This window comes from Sprattus sprattus, assembly GCF_963457725.1.
Source record: "Sprattus sprattus genome assembly, chromosome: 10".
NCBI classification, from domain to species: domain Eukaryota; kingdom Metazoa; phylum Chordata; class Actinopteri; order Clupeiformes; family Clupeidae; genus Sprattus; species Sprattus sprattus.
Window position 1 is genome coordinate 16182244 of NC_137908.1, and position 15975 is coordinate 16198218.

At 42.8% G+C, this 15975-nt stretch overlaps 1 protein-coding gene across 1 annotated transcript in view; it reads left to right on the forward strand.

The window, feature by feature from the left end:
- Positions 1-8895: 8895 nt before the first annotated feature.
- Positions 8896-15975, forward strand: part of LOC308371373 (metabotropic glutamate receptor 4-like) — a 175990-nt gene continuing 168910 nt past the window's right edge. Inside the window, exon 1 of the mRNA XM_080846240.1 lies at positions 8896-8935. The gene's annotated coding sequence lies outside the window, so the exon portion shown is untranslated. The remainder of the gene's footprint in view (positions 8936-15975) is intronic.

The following is a 15975-nucleotide window of genomic DNA, read 5'->3' on the forward strand; positions in this document are numbered from 1 at the left end:
CTACACCAAACGCCACCTGCAAAGCTTGCGGCGTTGAAAGGGAAACCAGAGGAGATCAAGTACACAACCTCCGCCTGTTTTCCATATCTGAGTGGGTATTTCAATAACAAAATCCGTGTTGCATTATGTTTTGTTTATTTGTCACAATCACTTGCTGATTGAGTAATTGCTCAGCTGACTGTCCTCATATGTATTCATTTGGCAGGTGGTTTTCAACCCAGAACAACTAACTAAAGAGGTACAGCGCGAGCAAACGGCTGATCAGGGACAGAACACTATACACGCCATAATTCCTCGCTTTGGTTTCACTTGATTAAAGTGGCAGATCGCTGAGAGTCCAAAACAAGCAGGCGAACAATAGAAGACCCAGGCAGCAGTGAAAGAGCCATTAAAAAATAAAGAGATTTTGTTCTATGGCAGTTGAAAGTTATGTTGAGTCTGCCAAGAGTGCTTTGTTCTTGATTGTTCTTGTAGTGTTTCTAAATGTTTCATGCAGTTGAATTCTCATGTCTGCCTTTGGCGAGAAGTAGCATGAAGTTGTCTGGATGGTCAGCTTGTGTTCAGGAGGTGGGTCTACAGTAGGTTAACATAACCATGAAATTCTTTCACAGTTGAAGTTGCTCTATTATTTGAATAACTTCATCTGAGCTTTTGTCTAATGTTAATTATGAAAATAAATGAATCAACCAGATTTTTTGTGAATATGTTGGTCTGAGGTGCTATCAAAGAATAGGCTGCCTTTTTACTCTGTTCATTTTACAACCATATTCATCAGATTCAATTAAATAATGGATTTCGATTAATTATTACATGCTTTATAGAAATAGAATAAATATATGAATGTCTCATAATCATTTGTTGTAATGTCTCCTATACACAAAGTCAAGCAAAGAAACCCAAGAATGACAGGTTACCTAAATTACCCAGGTTGCCAGGAGGAGGGAACCAGCTAGTCCTAATGGAAGTTGATAACTGCATGGACTGCATCCAGAAAACTGTTCCGTCGATAGAAGCTTCAGCAGCAGGAGCGGTGGAGGTGGAGGGGGAGAGAGGACAGTGTGTGTAATCAGTAAGGCCCAGCGGCAGAAAGCAAGATAGCAGAGATGGCTTGGCTGCCTGCGCGCAGTCCGGATGTAACCGGCATGACGAATGATAGAGTCGGTGATGTGGTGCCGGGTGGTCTATGTGAATAAGGAAACCTCTGACAGTATCAGCAATGGCATTGCAATTAAGGGGAAGAAGGCGACCAGCCACCCTTGTGAGGTCAAGCCTGGCCTGGGTATCATTAGAGTGTCTGCAGTGAGAAGCAGACTGCTTCCTATTCTCAGGCACAGCAGGGCAGGTTCCAGAGCAGACTTACCTGGAGCTGCAATTGTACCTCGAGGCTCGAATGATCCACTGTCACACAGCATGAACACCCCTGCCTAAACATGCCCTTCCCTGAGCGAATCATAAGCCCTTAATGAGAATACCACCTCCCTACTCCAGCCTCCCTAGTAGGAAGGATCAGCACAGCATGCAGTCATTTTTTATGAGCAGGTGTACCAAAAACAAGGAGTATTTTAACTAACGCCTTGACCAGCTCTATCTCACTGTTTCATTTTCACTGTTGATTGTTTCTCAGTAGCTCAACTGTTCTCTAAATAGTATACAGCACTGGTCTGTCTCAAAATGTGTCTTCATCATAAGAGATCTAGCAGCATTGCCCAGACAGATGTATCATAAATCAAGGTTGCATTATATTAGATTTCTCTGAACGAGCAACACTATGCAGTGATAGATGACCATTTTTGGGGGAGGGGGACAGACCCTGTGGCTGAAATGGCCTTTTATCTCCAGCACAAAATAGTTCTGCCCGTATCTGAGTTTATTTATTACAACACTTAACAAATATCTTTCTTTCTGCCACGCGGATCTCTCTTACTCTTATCTTGGAGCTGAAAGCACAGCAGAAAATACCTGTCACTGATTTCTAGTTAAAGAGATATGTTCTTAGTCAGTGTCAGCACAGAAAACTGTCAACTTACAGACTGGAATGGCAAAGGCCATGCTCAATCTGTGGAGAAGAGATAAGGCATAATGCCACGATGCTATTGGCAATACATGCATGTAAAGAAGGTTTTTTTTCTCACTTCTTTTAAATGCTGCTTAAGCATGACATTTTGTATCCTCTAACATCTCACCAGCTCAATAAGTTCATCGCCTTTCCATCTAATTCTTTCAGCCACTTACTGTATGTGCGGTCATGACAGTTGGTTATGCTTGCCACAATGAAAACAGTGATCAGATACCGATATATTGAAAGGATAAAACCCTTGAGATGAACAATCATCAATGGGTCCTATCACAAATAGAAATAGAACAGAAACAGAATGGACACGGAGAATAGACATGGAAAATACAAGACATGAAAAAAATCAGCACTAATACACTCACACATACAAAGACAAAGACCCCCACACCCACTGGTTCCCCTATGGTGCCAGAGTACATACAGTCTATGTTCACATACCCATACAAAGCCATATACATTATCATGCACCTTCACATCATAGATAACTTCTTTCTTTGTAATCAGGAGCAAGAGCAAGTTGCTTGAAGATAAGTAAAAAGAGATGCCTTAAATTGACGAAAAGAGGCAATAGTGAACTATAGGTTATTCCAATCTGATGGAGCTTGTGCCAAACCCAGTGCCCTCTAATTGGTCAGCAATGCAATGGGGTAACTGGCACATTTTTACATTTATAGTACTTCATGTGACTAAAGATACATTAAATAATTCAGGCAAAGAATTCCACAACATGAGAAGTGAGCTTGTTACACTTACTCTCCAAACCATCTGGATCTGCACCAGTACCTGATCTTAGATCTGGAAATTGTGAAGTGCCTAGAAAAGAGAAATGCTGGTTGAAGGCATCTGCAATTATAGAGGGATCATTAACACTTTTTATTTATTAACTCTAAAGCGGGTAATCAAACTTTTTGTGGATCTGTTACTCATACTGTTAATTATGTTCCAAAACTGTTTAGGGTTATTAAAGTCATAAGCTAAAGAGTCTTTTTAATAACTGGATTTAGCATTGATTTGGTTGTGCATATATTTCTTAACTGTTTATACTGTATACATTCCAATCAGCAGAATCCCTTGTTTACCAATATTTGTAGAGGTCATTTTCTTTTCTCTGTTTAAAAAGACTTAAGATCATCATTAATCCAGAGGAAGAGTTTACCTCTAATCTGAATAGTTGTCCAGGTGGTGTCTTTGTCAACATTAAGAAATCCCAGGCATCTTCAACAAAAGGTAAAAAAAAAAGCTGAAGCTGAAGCTGTTCCAATTTATGTGAGTTAAATCTTGAACAAAAACTTCAGTAATAATTATTTAATTTGAACTGACTTTTTCTTGATGAATCTTGGTGGAAGACGAGGTACTTCCAAACACAGAAAATAATGGAGTACTCACTGAAACAATCGGATAAAACCCCAGACTTGAAATTTTCAATCAGGTTGGGTGAAAAGAATCAAGTCTAACAAGGTCCTAGAAGTGTAATCAAATCTGGTAGGCTCGCTTAAATAGTTGAGTTATAGGTTTTTTATTGCCAAATAGGTTTCGATCATTCACGGATGAACAATCTCAAATGCTATATAAGTCACACAGAAAAATAATTGCACTTGGGCAATCCAAAGAGTTAATGGTAGACGAAATACACTTTCACTAGTTTGCCCATAGGAATGCTTAATTTAGAGATCGATTATATGCGAGTTTCGCTTGGAAGCTGGCTGTGATCCTGGGAAGCTAATAGCAGAGATCGCGTTTGTGCAATGCCTTCAGACACCCTAAGAGATCTCCTGCTATATCTTGTATCTGAGGCCGCTACCAAAGGGGAAATCTATGAAGGAACCAATGCTTGGTAGGGTGAACTGGAGATCTGTTAGATTAGAAAGGATGTAGGAATGGTAGGTTTGGACATCTGAGGACCAATGGCCAAGCATCTTGATTTTACTGCTCAGATGCACCGTTGCTTGCAGACGTAGTGGCAGCTCCTATCCTAAATGTAAAGGTCCAGTTTTTAGCAGAAACTTATATCCAAAGCCATCCTGTGGGGAATCGAACCCGGGTCGACCACTTAGAGGGCAGTGACACGAGTGGCTGGGGCACCTTCATGCAGTGGCCGAGCTACTGCAGTTCCTCTCTGAGGCTGACTCTTAAGTTTGCACAGCCCCCTTCAAAGCTGAGCTATGTCCTGAATCACCCCCAAGCGCAAGCCATTTAACTGAATGAATGGGACACAGAGATGCATGACTCTACAAATGCATACAATTTATTCTAATCCAGACAAAAGATCGGGTTATTAGTGCTCCAAGAATAACTGATAACTCAATAACTGAATAACTGAACTGAAATTGTCAACATTAAATCGCATGAAAATAAAAAGCTGATGGGGCAATAGCTCTGTCATTAGCTTAGCTGCATTTGAGAGTTGAACACTGTGGCTTCTTAAGCCCTATTGCTGTGTCACAAGCGCCGATGGTTTAATTACAGGTGTCTGACAACACGGAAAGGATCCCTACATAGATAGACCTGTGTCTGTTTACATCAATAACTGTAAAGAAACTTTAGAAAGTAACTGAAACAGAAACTACACACTCCAGCACTTTCACATTGCGCTTCCACCTTCACTCAACTCTGGTCAGCCCTCTCTGAGGCTCTGGTGCTGGCCTGTCCAGATCCCTGGTGACCATTCATTCTGGACACTGATGCTAGCAACATGGGTCTTGGTGCTGTGTTGTCCCAGGAGGGGGGACATTGCAAGTAGATCATCACATCCTACAGCTGACACAAAATGTTTTAAATCACACAAAATGTAACTGAAGGAGTCAGACAGATTGGTGACATAGACCCACATACCTATAGGTTTAGTTTATGAGCCTCTGATACAGAATATTCCGGAAAATATGGTTTTAAAATATGGAAATTATGGGATGTTTCATGATGCATTTTGGGCCAGGAATGTGTAAATGTCTGCCTTAGGAATGCATTTTATGGACGAGGTTGTAGAAGATGTTTCTAGTGAAAACATCCTAGAAATATAAAATCTATATGACATATCAAGTATTCTCAGTTACTCATGTGCAAATGGGGTCATATGATAACATGTCCATCAGAGGTCTGAAGTCTAAGATGGCCTCTGGGCCTTCATGTTTCTGTTCAGGAACTAGTGTTCAAAGGTTACAAAAGTGGTATAGACTTAAAGTAAATGAATAGAGAATAGTCATGATTAATGCTTCAAATTGTTATTGGGAATTAGTGATTTAAAAATGACTTCAGGTAATTACATTTTCATCAAACCATTGTTCATCATGATAAGGATAAACTAATTTAGTTCATAATCAGTTGCATAATGCTAATTGCATAATAAAGTCATATTTGTTATTAAGTTAGCATACTACCCATTGTTCTCTTTAATAAAGAATGTAAATTGTCTTTGTTGGGATCAAAGACAGTGCTTTTACTAAAGCACAATTCTTGGTTCAAAAATATCCAAAATAAAGGATTAAAGGTTATCCCATGTATCATACTGTAAAGAAAACTGAAGATTTCATACAAATGTGTTTCACTGTTGCCTTGAGAGAAGATAAGAGGGCAAACTGGATATAACCATAATTGAAAAAGAATCAGAAAGCCCAGATGCAAAAATGCTCAGGTGCATATGCCCAGTTTCTCTACAGGTAATTTCAAAACATAACTCGAGAGTGCTGGTAGAATATAGGTAGAGTTTCAAGGGAATAGACATGTCTGGCAAGGGCAAGTAAGAAGAAAAGGTTAAAATGGACACACACACACACACACACACACACACACACACAAACACACACACACACACACACACACACACACACACACACACACACACACACACACACACACACACACACACACACAAAGAAACACACACAGAAACACACACACATATTGATGATTGATGGATGAGGATTGATGATGACTGGAAAAGAGTATAGATGAGTCTGCATTTAAGGTGATTGGATCAAGGGGGAGAACATGTGTGAGATGTACAGCAAATGAGAAGATGCTGGATAAGTGCTTGATTCCTTCAGTTATTTATGGTGTAGATAAAGTGATATAATGGTATGGAGTGCTTCAGGGCTGACCAGGTGAGAGAGCATAGAACAATCAACCAGCTTGCAGAATCAGCAGATCTGAACCCTGTAGACGTTTTCACCATAAGATCAGACACACAGACATGAGGGTTAAAAAGGTGCTTTTATTTATCATGGCAGCAGAAGTCTCACCATTTTTGCCCTAGGTAGAGCTATAGAAGGGTCTGCCAAGTTGTAACTGTGACAAATGTAGGATTATTGTAAAATATCAAATTTGGTGTGAAATAAAAGAGCTAGTATATTGTCAATGTATTTCTGGTGAGCCTGATGCTACCATGGTACATAAAAGTATCTTTTTCTACCAAAAAATATGACCATTGGTTGGCAATGCCATACTTACAAACATACCAACAAGAACTGTCCTCTCTGATGCAGGCATCATTACTGTAGCAGCCATGTGAATTAGCATTGAAACAGCAGTGTGGATTGGCAGACCTGCCATGACCATGGACAGAATGCAGAGTGCAGAGACAGCTGGCAAAGGGAGTAGGGTGAGTCAGAGGCTAACTTGGACGCAGCACACTGCAGCAGCTTGTTAGATGGTCATGACCCTGGTCTGATCACTGATTGCACAATCACAGTGTGGACATAACCCTCAACTTACAAACCATCACTGATCAACTCAGATTTGGCATTTCTGTCATGAGTAGCTGCAAATGAAGGTTGGTGTTCAGCAGACGAAAGCTGGCCATCTGAGGCCATAAGAGCTCTATGGAAATGGCATAGGCTACATGAAGACCTCAAGCGATCAAGGGATTAGTAAGAAGGCTGATGAAAGCTCCACTATTTCCCTCTGAAGATCCAGTTAATGCGAACATGAGTAGGAAGATGAAACAAAGTAGTGAGCTATAGATAATGAGCTATATCCACATCACATGGTCATCAGAAGTCAATGTTAGGGAGCATCACCTATTCTCAGCAAGAGAACCCATATAGTGTCTGATCTATAATATTTCTGCTTAGCAGCTGCAAGGGGAAACACCACTGTAGCACAATATACACCATTTGGTTTACCTTTGGCAAGAATCTCAAATAAATGCAGCGGGATTGAACTCAGGACAATCATAGATTCCTACTTCATGATAAACAGCACCACAAAGATTCAGCCCAATGCAAGGTTAGAAAGTCGTCAAACTGAAAATGTGTACATCACACAAATGTTTAATTATGATCTCTTTTGAAATTCCACCAACGATGATTAATCGTTATCAGTCAATTTCATCTTTTCTTCTGTCAGTCATTTAATACATTTGATAATCAACAGGATAGACATTTTTACATGATGTGAGTCTTTTTTCAGGGGTTGTGGATGAAAGTTCCACCAGTAAGTATGTCGGGAACTCGAGGAAAGAGGTTCTGTGTCGGCACTTGTGGGCGCTGTTACCTCATGCAGAACACCAGGAGAACAAACCCGAGTGAGGCAGACTCGTTTCTGAGCTCTCTGAATGTCGAAATAGTCGTTAATACACAAATGTCTCAGATAAGAAGACAGTCCGTATGCATATAATTTTAAATAACATACAGTATGCCTATTCATTCCTAACATATAGGCCTACTCATTCGTTTCCAAGACCTTTTAAGTTCCTGTAGGCGTTTACTTTTTATATGGCTTGTGAATTTTATGATTTATGTGAATCTCGTAGAGGGTATGTTAGGCTACTTCTTCTGGCATAATTTCCATGTCGACCCTTTTCGAAAGCAATAACTGTTAGTGACCGAAGAAGGCTTTCTTCATAGCGACCATTTCCATCTCCATTCACACGAGTTGTTTCCACCCCCCCGCCGTTGGGCAAGCAGCTATGGGATCTGATGTATGCTTATGGTATGCAAACGATGTGTGGGATGAATGGGGTTCAGGGCTTGTAGGGCTTGTGCCACTGGACGGGTGCCAAAGCCCCTCACCAGTATAAGGGATTCTCACGAGTTACTTTATCATTAATTTCTTCACTGATTTGAGCAGGTACCAAACCACATGGAAAGTAGTCTACATTGTTCTTTAAACAATGCGTTTAATTCAATAATTCGGAACGGAAAGCACAGTTAAGATTTCTTCAATATTTGGTTAACTGTTCAGACGGTCTGATTTGCTCTTGTTTTTAGTAGATTCAGCATTCTCGAAGGTAGGATCCTCGCGTAAAACCAATGTAACCATCCAGTAACAGCTCCCACCTGCTATAGGTTTCAGTCACGGTGACATTATGTTTTGCCCTCAATTACATATCAAAACACGAATAACAGCAAACACGGTTGGCTGCTGGGACGCTCTTAGTAGCATATTGCTGTTCTGCATCAGCTGCGTTGCATATATGATCAAATGAGCTCTGTGGGCGGTGAGCGCACTGCATCGCTTCAGTTGTGCAGCCCCATCTAAGCTGGGCGGTGCGCTCTATCATCAACACCACCGGTCACTCGCATATCAACGCCGTCTTTACTACGGAAGACACCGTTAGAGGAATCATTGGCCGAATTACTCAAAGAAGATACAAAGGGGAGCAAAGTTAAGAAGAAAACGAGCCCTTAGATTTCCCCCCTTAACATCACTTTTGAATGTACAGCGCAACAGCTACTGGTCGCGATAATCTGAAAATTCTACTGGATTTCCCCCGCTGAACAGTGGATGGAGTTGTCTGGATAATGAGGAGAATATTCCTCCCCTGATAAACACCACGCCGACGTTTTGATAAGAGGTTCAGGAATAAAGTTATCCTCAAGGTGTGGATCAGTACGCAAGATGAAACTGCAACGACAAAATAGACTGGTGAGTAAAACTGGGTCAACTTTGAAATATTTCATTGATGATCTAGAAATAAAATATATGGTGTGTCAGGAGTCTATCAAATATACACACCCCACCGCCATGCAGTTGTTTAGGTAGTGTTAGGGTTTTTTTCCCTTTAAGAACTGTTGTCTACCACAATTAACATTTGTCATGCGTTCTACTACAAACAATCACCCATGATTCAACGTTGATAGTTTGCTTTTGCCAGTTTTCATTTAGAGTAACTTACCACATCATTTTATGTAATGTATTTTTAAGTCAGACCACTGGTTTGCAGAATACACTGCAGAGCTTTCGACAGCAATGGATTTCTATAAAAATCAATATTACATTCTCCAACATTTTCTTGCTACTATTTGCCATGTCATTACATAATTAATTTGTAGTCTGGAAGGAAAAATAAAATAATAAAATGTGATGTCATTGTATTAGCAGCATGCAAAAGTCCAAGAGAGTGGCACTGGGGGGTGGAGCAAATCTAATGGCTAAAAAGCTTATTTCTCAGTCAAATAAAGATTTGGAACTCCCAAGGCATTTTTCCGGGTTCCTTATCCAGCTCAAGCAGCTTAGATGTTAACAGGTCCCAGTCCTTCAGGTAATGGGCAGCAGAGGTTTCTGGTGGATTAAGTTATTATAAATTATTAATGTATTAATGTATTTCTAAGTTTTATTACCTGAACCTCGACATCTTGTCAGGTCATAAAGGTATCAGTGTACAGTGAAGCAACAGTGTCACTATCAGTCGGAAAATACATTGCTGGCCAGACAAGTGCAACAGGCCTGTGGATTTGTCAGGCAGAGAAATTTCAAATATCTGATCTTTTTCTAATGTGAGAGAACAAATGCTTACTTGCTAGGTCTTTATTAAGGCTTTCATTGAACCACCTGGATAATTTTATAATAATGTTTATATATAATTGAATATAATGCTTCAGCTTTTGCACATGTACGGTAATGACAGTGGGTGACTGTTGTAAATGTTTAATGGCTGCCCATGTCTACACCCGGGGCTTTTCTAATTGATGCCTAATATGGTTATAGGAGCTAATTCATCCCAGTCAGCTGTGGACTTTGCACCTCTTTTTCATTGTGGTTCTAGGGCTTAATTTGTACAACCACTGTGCTTGATTAATTGTCTTCTCCCTCGTCGGCCTTTTATTTATATGCCTCCAATCAAATAAATTGGTTGGGAAGGCTTTGGACACTTGAGATACAAGAGCATTGAGAGCGAAAGAAATGGCAAAATCATGGTGCGCAATATTGTTCTATCACTGCTTGTGTCAAGGTGTAAAGGCTACAGAACAGAGGAGCTGTTTCTGGTTGGCCAATTAGACGACAATGGTCTCTCACTCTTTGGCGACCACAAACATTCTACACTGAATGTTAAACGAGTCAGAGTGATGTGAGGGGACTTAAACCCTTCTGGAAACCTTACTGCAGCTTAAACGGCATTAATGACATTAAACGTAGCTTAAGTCTCGGGATGAGTGTGTGTCTGTGACAGAGATACGGTCCAATCCTGTGTAATTCCCCGCACAGTCATGCATACTGGGACACTGATTTTACTGGAGCCAAGTGAGGATGAGAGGCCTGATCCATGTGGGGAGAAAGCTGTCCACCCATCACAGGGCTAATTATCCAAAAGGGTCTGGCTCAGCAGAAAAATAGATTCAGATTCAATTTGGCCCGTGTGTCTCCGAGGCACCCTCCACCACGGGTGAGGTTTCCGTGGCTGTGTTATCAGGTCGTCCCTCCTTGCACGTTCTCAACCAAGTCAGCATTGTGCCCAGGCAGCCCTGAGAGAAAGACAGAAAGAGATAGAGAGAGAGAGAGAGAAGGAGAGGAAGAGAGAATAAAAGGGGGAGAGAGAGAGAGAAGGACCCGTTGGGGGAGCCATGGGAGGTATCATGCATGTACCCAGGGTCCAGGGTCTTTGCTAACTTTGTTTGATACATCCCCATCAGTCGCCCTATCTCACTCTTGCTCTCGACCACTTTTCACAAGTGCAGATTCAGCAAAAGCCCCCTGAATAGTCGCTGCCATGTTAAGATCATTGTCACGGGCGTACTCCGAGCAACTGGGGAGCTGATAAGCCTGCGTACATCTTGCAAAGTTAACTCATTTTGAATACAGTGCACAATACCAAGGGCCGGGGGTTGGGAGGGACCCTCTTGTAGGGGGGCACTCATCTATCAGATGAGCCTGAGTGAGAGGCCTTTGATGTCTGCAGCACTTGGGCTCAATTGTGTTTCCTTTTGAGTGACGAACAAATTCTGTCATGTTCAGTAAATTACTCCGTACTTGTGTATGTGTCTCTCTTGTGGGGAGGGGGGGGGGGGGGGGGTGCATACAAATGTGCTTGTGTGTGTGTAGTTGTTTGTGACATTTATGTGTTTGTATGTTTGTATGTGTGTGTGTGTGTGTGTTTGTATATGTGTGTATGTGCGTGTGAGCGTGGGGGGAGGGGGTGTATACAAGTGTGCTTGTGTGTGTGTGTGTGTGTGTGTGTGTGTGTGTGTGTGTGTGTGTGTGTGTGTGTGTGTGTGTGTATGTGTGTGTGTGTGTGTGTGTGTGTGTAGTTGTGTGGGGATATAAATGTCTGAAGGGGTGTAGAATGGGATGACCGTTCGTGACTCACACAGCGCGTCCGTATTCCAGCTCAACTCCCTCACTTTCCCCCTGGCTGAGGCCATCTGCTCACAACAGGATCTCGCCAAAGAGCTCAGTAGCAGAGCAGGGTCCAGAGGATGATGGAAACCAAGACAAAGAGAGAGAGATAGGGAGAGCAAGAGAGATATGGGGGGAGAGAGAAACTGATGAGGGAGAACAGAGAGAAGTGGAAAACAAGGTGGGGGAAAAGGGTATACAGGTAAAGAGGGGTACATTGACATGGGGAGAGAGATGCGAAGGGGGGGATCAGAGGGAAAGAGAGATGGAGCTGAAGTGCATTGCTGTGCATATTAATGAGAGGAGTTACATTCTCTAGTCTGGAGAAAACTAAATGACACACGATGTGCCCCCTAGCAGCCATCATTCGCCATCTCACGTAGCAAAACAGAAATGCTTGAATGATCAGTGGACGGCTTAATGCAGTAAGTGAGGCTTATCATCACAGTATTCCTTGAACCTAACCAACAAGAATGAATGAAAAAATAAAACATTTTCAAATATTGAAAACATGGGAGGCATGAGTCCAGCAAATGCAGCTGCTTAATTTTGAATGAACTTCAGAGAAGTGTGGCAGTCACAGAGCTGTGCTGGTTGGAGGAATGTAACCAGAGGCATTTGCCCTTGGTGTGGCAATAATTTAGCTACAACACCTGAGATCGAACACCTGCCATCAACGGGCTGCACCAACTCTCACAAATGAGTGATACAGAAGTAACTTGCAGTCATATTAATAAAAAGGCTGTGATCACACACCTTCGGAGAGATACACACCTCTGAGTACGCACAGGTTTCACTCTCTCCCTGTCACTTTCTCACTCTCTCCCTGTCTCTCATCTGACTCTCTCCCTGCCGGAAGTCTCCACACCTCACATGCTTGTGCACGCTTTTCACTTCTCACTTACTCAGTTCCCAGCGGGAGGATCGGAAACGTCTTTTTTAATAATAATTATAATTTCACACTTTCTTGGCATATATCATCCACGTTGTATGTACAGAAACATTAATAGCATAACGAGAGAGAAAAAATGAAACCCTATGCACTTGGCATATATCATCCACGTTGTATGTACAGAAACATTAATAGCATAACGAGAGAGAAAAAATGAAACCCTATGCACTTGCAAATTGACGTCAGACAACTGATGTCACTTCCAGAAATCTCACAGCTTCACACATGCCCGTGAGAATGCATGACGAGAGGGGAGAAGAAAATGAAACGCTGGTGTTACACAGGAAATACAGTATGTTCTTGTGCTCAAATGTAGTCTGGGAAGTCCCGCCCCTCTTCTCCGGCCAATTTGATTTAGCCTCTGAAGGGGGTCTGGCAAACTTAGGATAGCAGTTCACTTCAAGATTTCCAGAATCCTTGGAGCCAATCACAAACTGGCTTTTGGCTACCTGGCGCGCCATTGGTGGATTTAAAATAACCACGTCTACCGTAACAAAAGCGAAACTTAAGAGAAAATCACAGTAAACTATATACTGCTCTCGCGGCTGTCTTGGATGATTTCAAAGGCAAGTTTTCTTTGAAAATAGAACAGAAACCTGCTCTGGAACAATTCATACAGAAAAAAGATGTGTTTGCTTTATTACCGATCGTTGTATCGTTGTATGGTATCGTTGGTCTGATTGGTTAAAGGCGTGTCCAATTACGTGAGTGAAGTGGACCTCCATTGAGGAGTTGGCCAGACTAACTGAGCAAATGAAATGCAGTGAAGGGGCGGGGAATTCCCAGACAAGCTCAAATGTGGACCAGAACTGGAATAGAAAGAATAACTGAATTAACAAAGAGAACTACAAAACTTAAACAACAAAAAAAATTAAAACAGGACAGGAGTCTCGTCCTATTTCTCTAGTTGTTCTTGGCTCTAGTCCGTGTAGGGCATGAGTTTAGAGTTGCTGGAGACATTCCAGGTTAGCTCATTGGTTGCTAGCCAGGTAGGGTCAAAGGGTCATGCTAGTGTCATGTTTGGCCTGATTTTGTTGAGCTGCCAGAGTATCTGGGCGGCAAAGTGGTCACCATGCGGCAAATCCCTTCAGAAGTACAGTGTGTGGCACCTTGGGCTCTGCCACCCTGCTGAGAACAAGCTAACAGTCGCCAAATTATGATTATATAACAAAGTGTGTCTGGGGACACCAAATCCGTTTGGCAGCATAAGGCAACTGTTTTCTGTTGATTATGGGCTTAAAGTTTTGTGAATATGTGTTTTTCTTTTTGTGGCCCTGCATGTAGGCAGGTGATAGGTGTTTGAAGTTTTTATCTCCTCGCCATTGCTCAGTAGGGTGTCTTTGGTAGGTTCAGGAGCCTGGGGCACCTCGCTTGTACATGAGGCATGGTATGCAAAACGCCTCAGATGAGCTGCCAGGACAGGGCATGAGCACTCCACTTGAAAGAAAAAGCAAAAGTGGCCAACCAGAAGAAATGTTCAGCTGGCGCTGCTCTGGAACCCAGATCTGCTGAATCGAGAGGGGGGAAAAAATACTTAATTCCAATTCAACAGCTCTGAAATACGGGTGAGAGTAGTGGATTGACCCCCAGCCCCATGAACTGCCTGCACACATCAGCTGCAGGACCGGAGGCAGCTCAGGGACCGCAGCCCTGACTGAGCCTGTGGTATAGGCTCAGCTCCCTGGCTTTGAGCTCCAGAAGAAGGCAGTTCCCTGTGTGTCATATGCGAGGAGGCCTCCAGTGGTTTGGTGCATCGCACGTGTGTGTGTGTGTGTGTGTGTGTGTGTGTGTGTGTGTGTGTGTGTGTGTGTGCCATCCGTCCTTCTTGGCTGGGTGTCTGCTAAATGGACTGTGAAATGAGCACACTTACCACTCCCAGTGGCAGAGCCAGCAGACATGGAGGCCGCGGCACTGAGACTCGGGCTCAGCGCTAAACACTTCTCCTGCGGCCTCTGATCTCCGAGCGTCCCCCAGCGCTCCGGGCACCGCCTTGTTATCTTGTTTTAATAGAAAAGAAGAGAAACGTTCCTCTTCTCGTGAGTAGTGTGATCATCGCTCAATTAGCAATGCACTTATGCATTTATATTCCGAGGTGGGCGTATTTGTATTCCGAGGTGGGCGTATAACATTTACACACACCAACACAATCACAAGCAAACATATGCTTTTAAAAATGTGTACACAAACATGTACATATTGTATGACTTACAATAACATATATTATGACTTAAAACCTGATGGAAAGCCATTATGTGATCACAGTGATAGCTAGACCTGAGTAAATATCGCTTCACATAAAGGCCCATATTTCCAGTAAGGTTAAAATGGAGTGTGACGCAAAGAACAAGCTTCTCGTCTCTCTCCACCTTCCTCTCCTTCGCTCTGTTATTTCCCCCTCGCCCTCTCTCTCCCCCTCCTCTGCGCCTGGGCCCAGCAACTCCAGAAGTAAATTGCTCAATGAATAAAAATTTTTCACCAAACACAGGCGATTGAGGTGGCGCCAAATGCCATGAGCTGCACTCTGATTTTCACGCTGCAGTGACAACCAAGGAGATGTCTCCCCTCATCCGCCGCTAATGATGCAAAATGGCATGTTCAGAGGCTCGTTAAGGGGCCTCCACTGTTAGATTCCCGGGCTTTGATAACGAGATGTATTTATTTACTTAGAAGCCTTCATCAATAATGGATGGACTGCAACCTGGTGGGGGGAGAGGCCTGACAAGTCTCCACACACCCACCCCCAACCCACCCCTGAAACCCAAACGGCTGGCTACTGTGCACACAGTTTGGCTCTTGCAGGTTATTTCGCCTTCATTTCAGGCAGCCCGTCAAGGTCGCGTATGAAATGCCCCACTTGACCCTCTCTCTCATTCTTGTCTGTCTACAAGGCGCGCTGAAATTGAGTGCTGGTCAGGGCGGGGGAAGGTGGCTGAACCTGTTGACGGCTCTAACGAAATTGAGGCTCGGCCGAGGGCTGAGTTGTCTGATGCCGTTAGAGGATGAATGACAGGCACGGAGGACAGGCAGACCGCCCCACACTGTCCCCACGTCAACAGGGCACTAACGGCATGCGAGAGACACATGGCATCAGTTGGAGCGTTGTCATAGACGTCTTCCACCCAACTGAACATCTCGGTGAAGCGTACACATGCGTCTCAAAGCCTCATGGGAAAAAACACCCTTAGGTCCTTGTGAGGCAGCACCTTCATGACTCATTTGAAGTTGCTATGCCTGTATTTGTGCATGAGTTATTTCAATGGTATTTCAAACATAGAGTACTGCATTGGCTGAAAAATTGCTTTTGTGAGTACATGTTGTCGAAGAAGCTTTTCTTTATTATTCACAGAAAAGATAATGGAGCTGAGACATTTTACACACACATGCTAAATAGGATCCATGT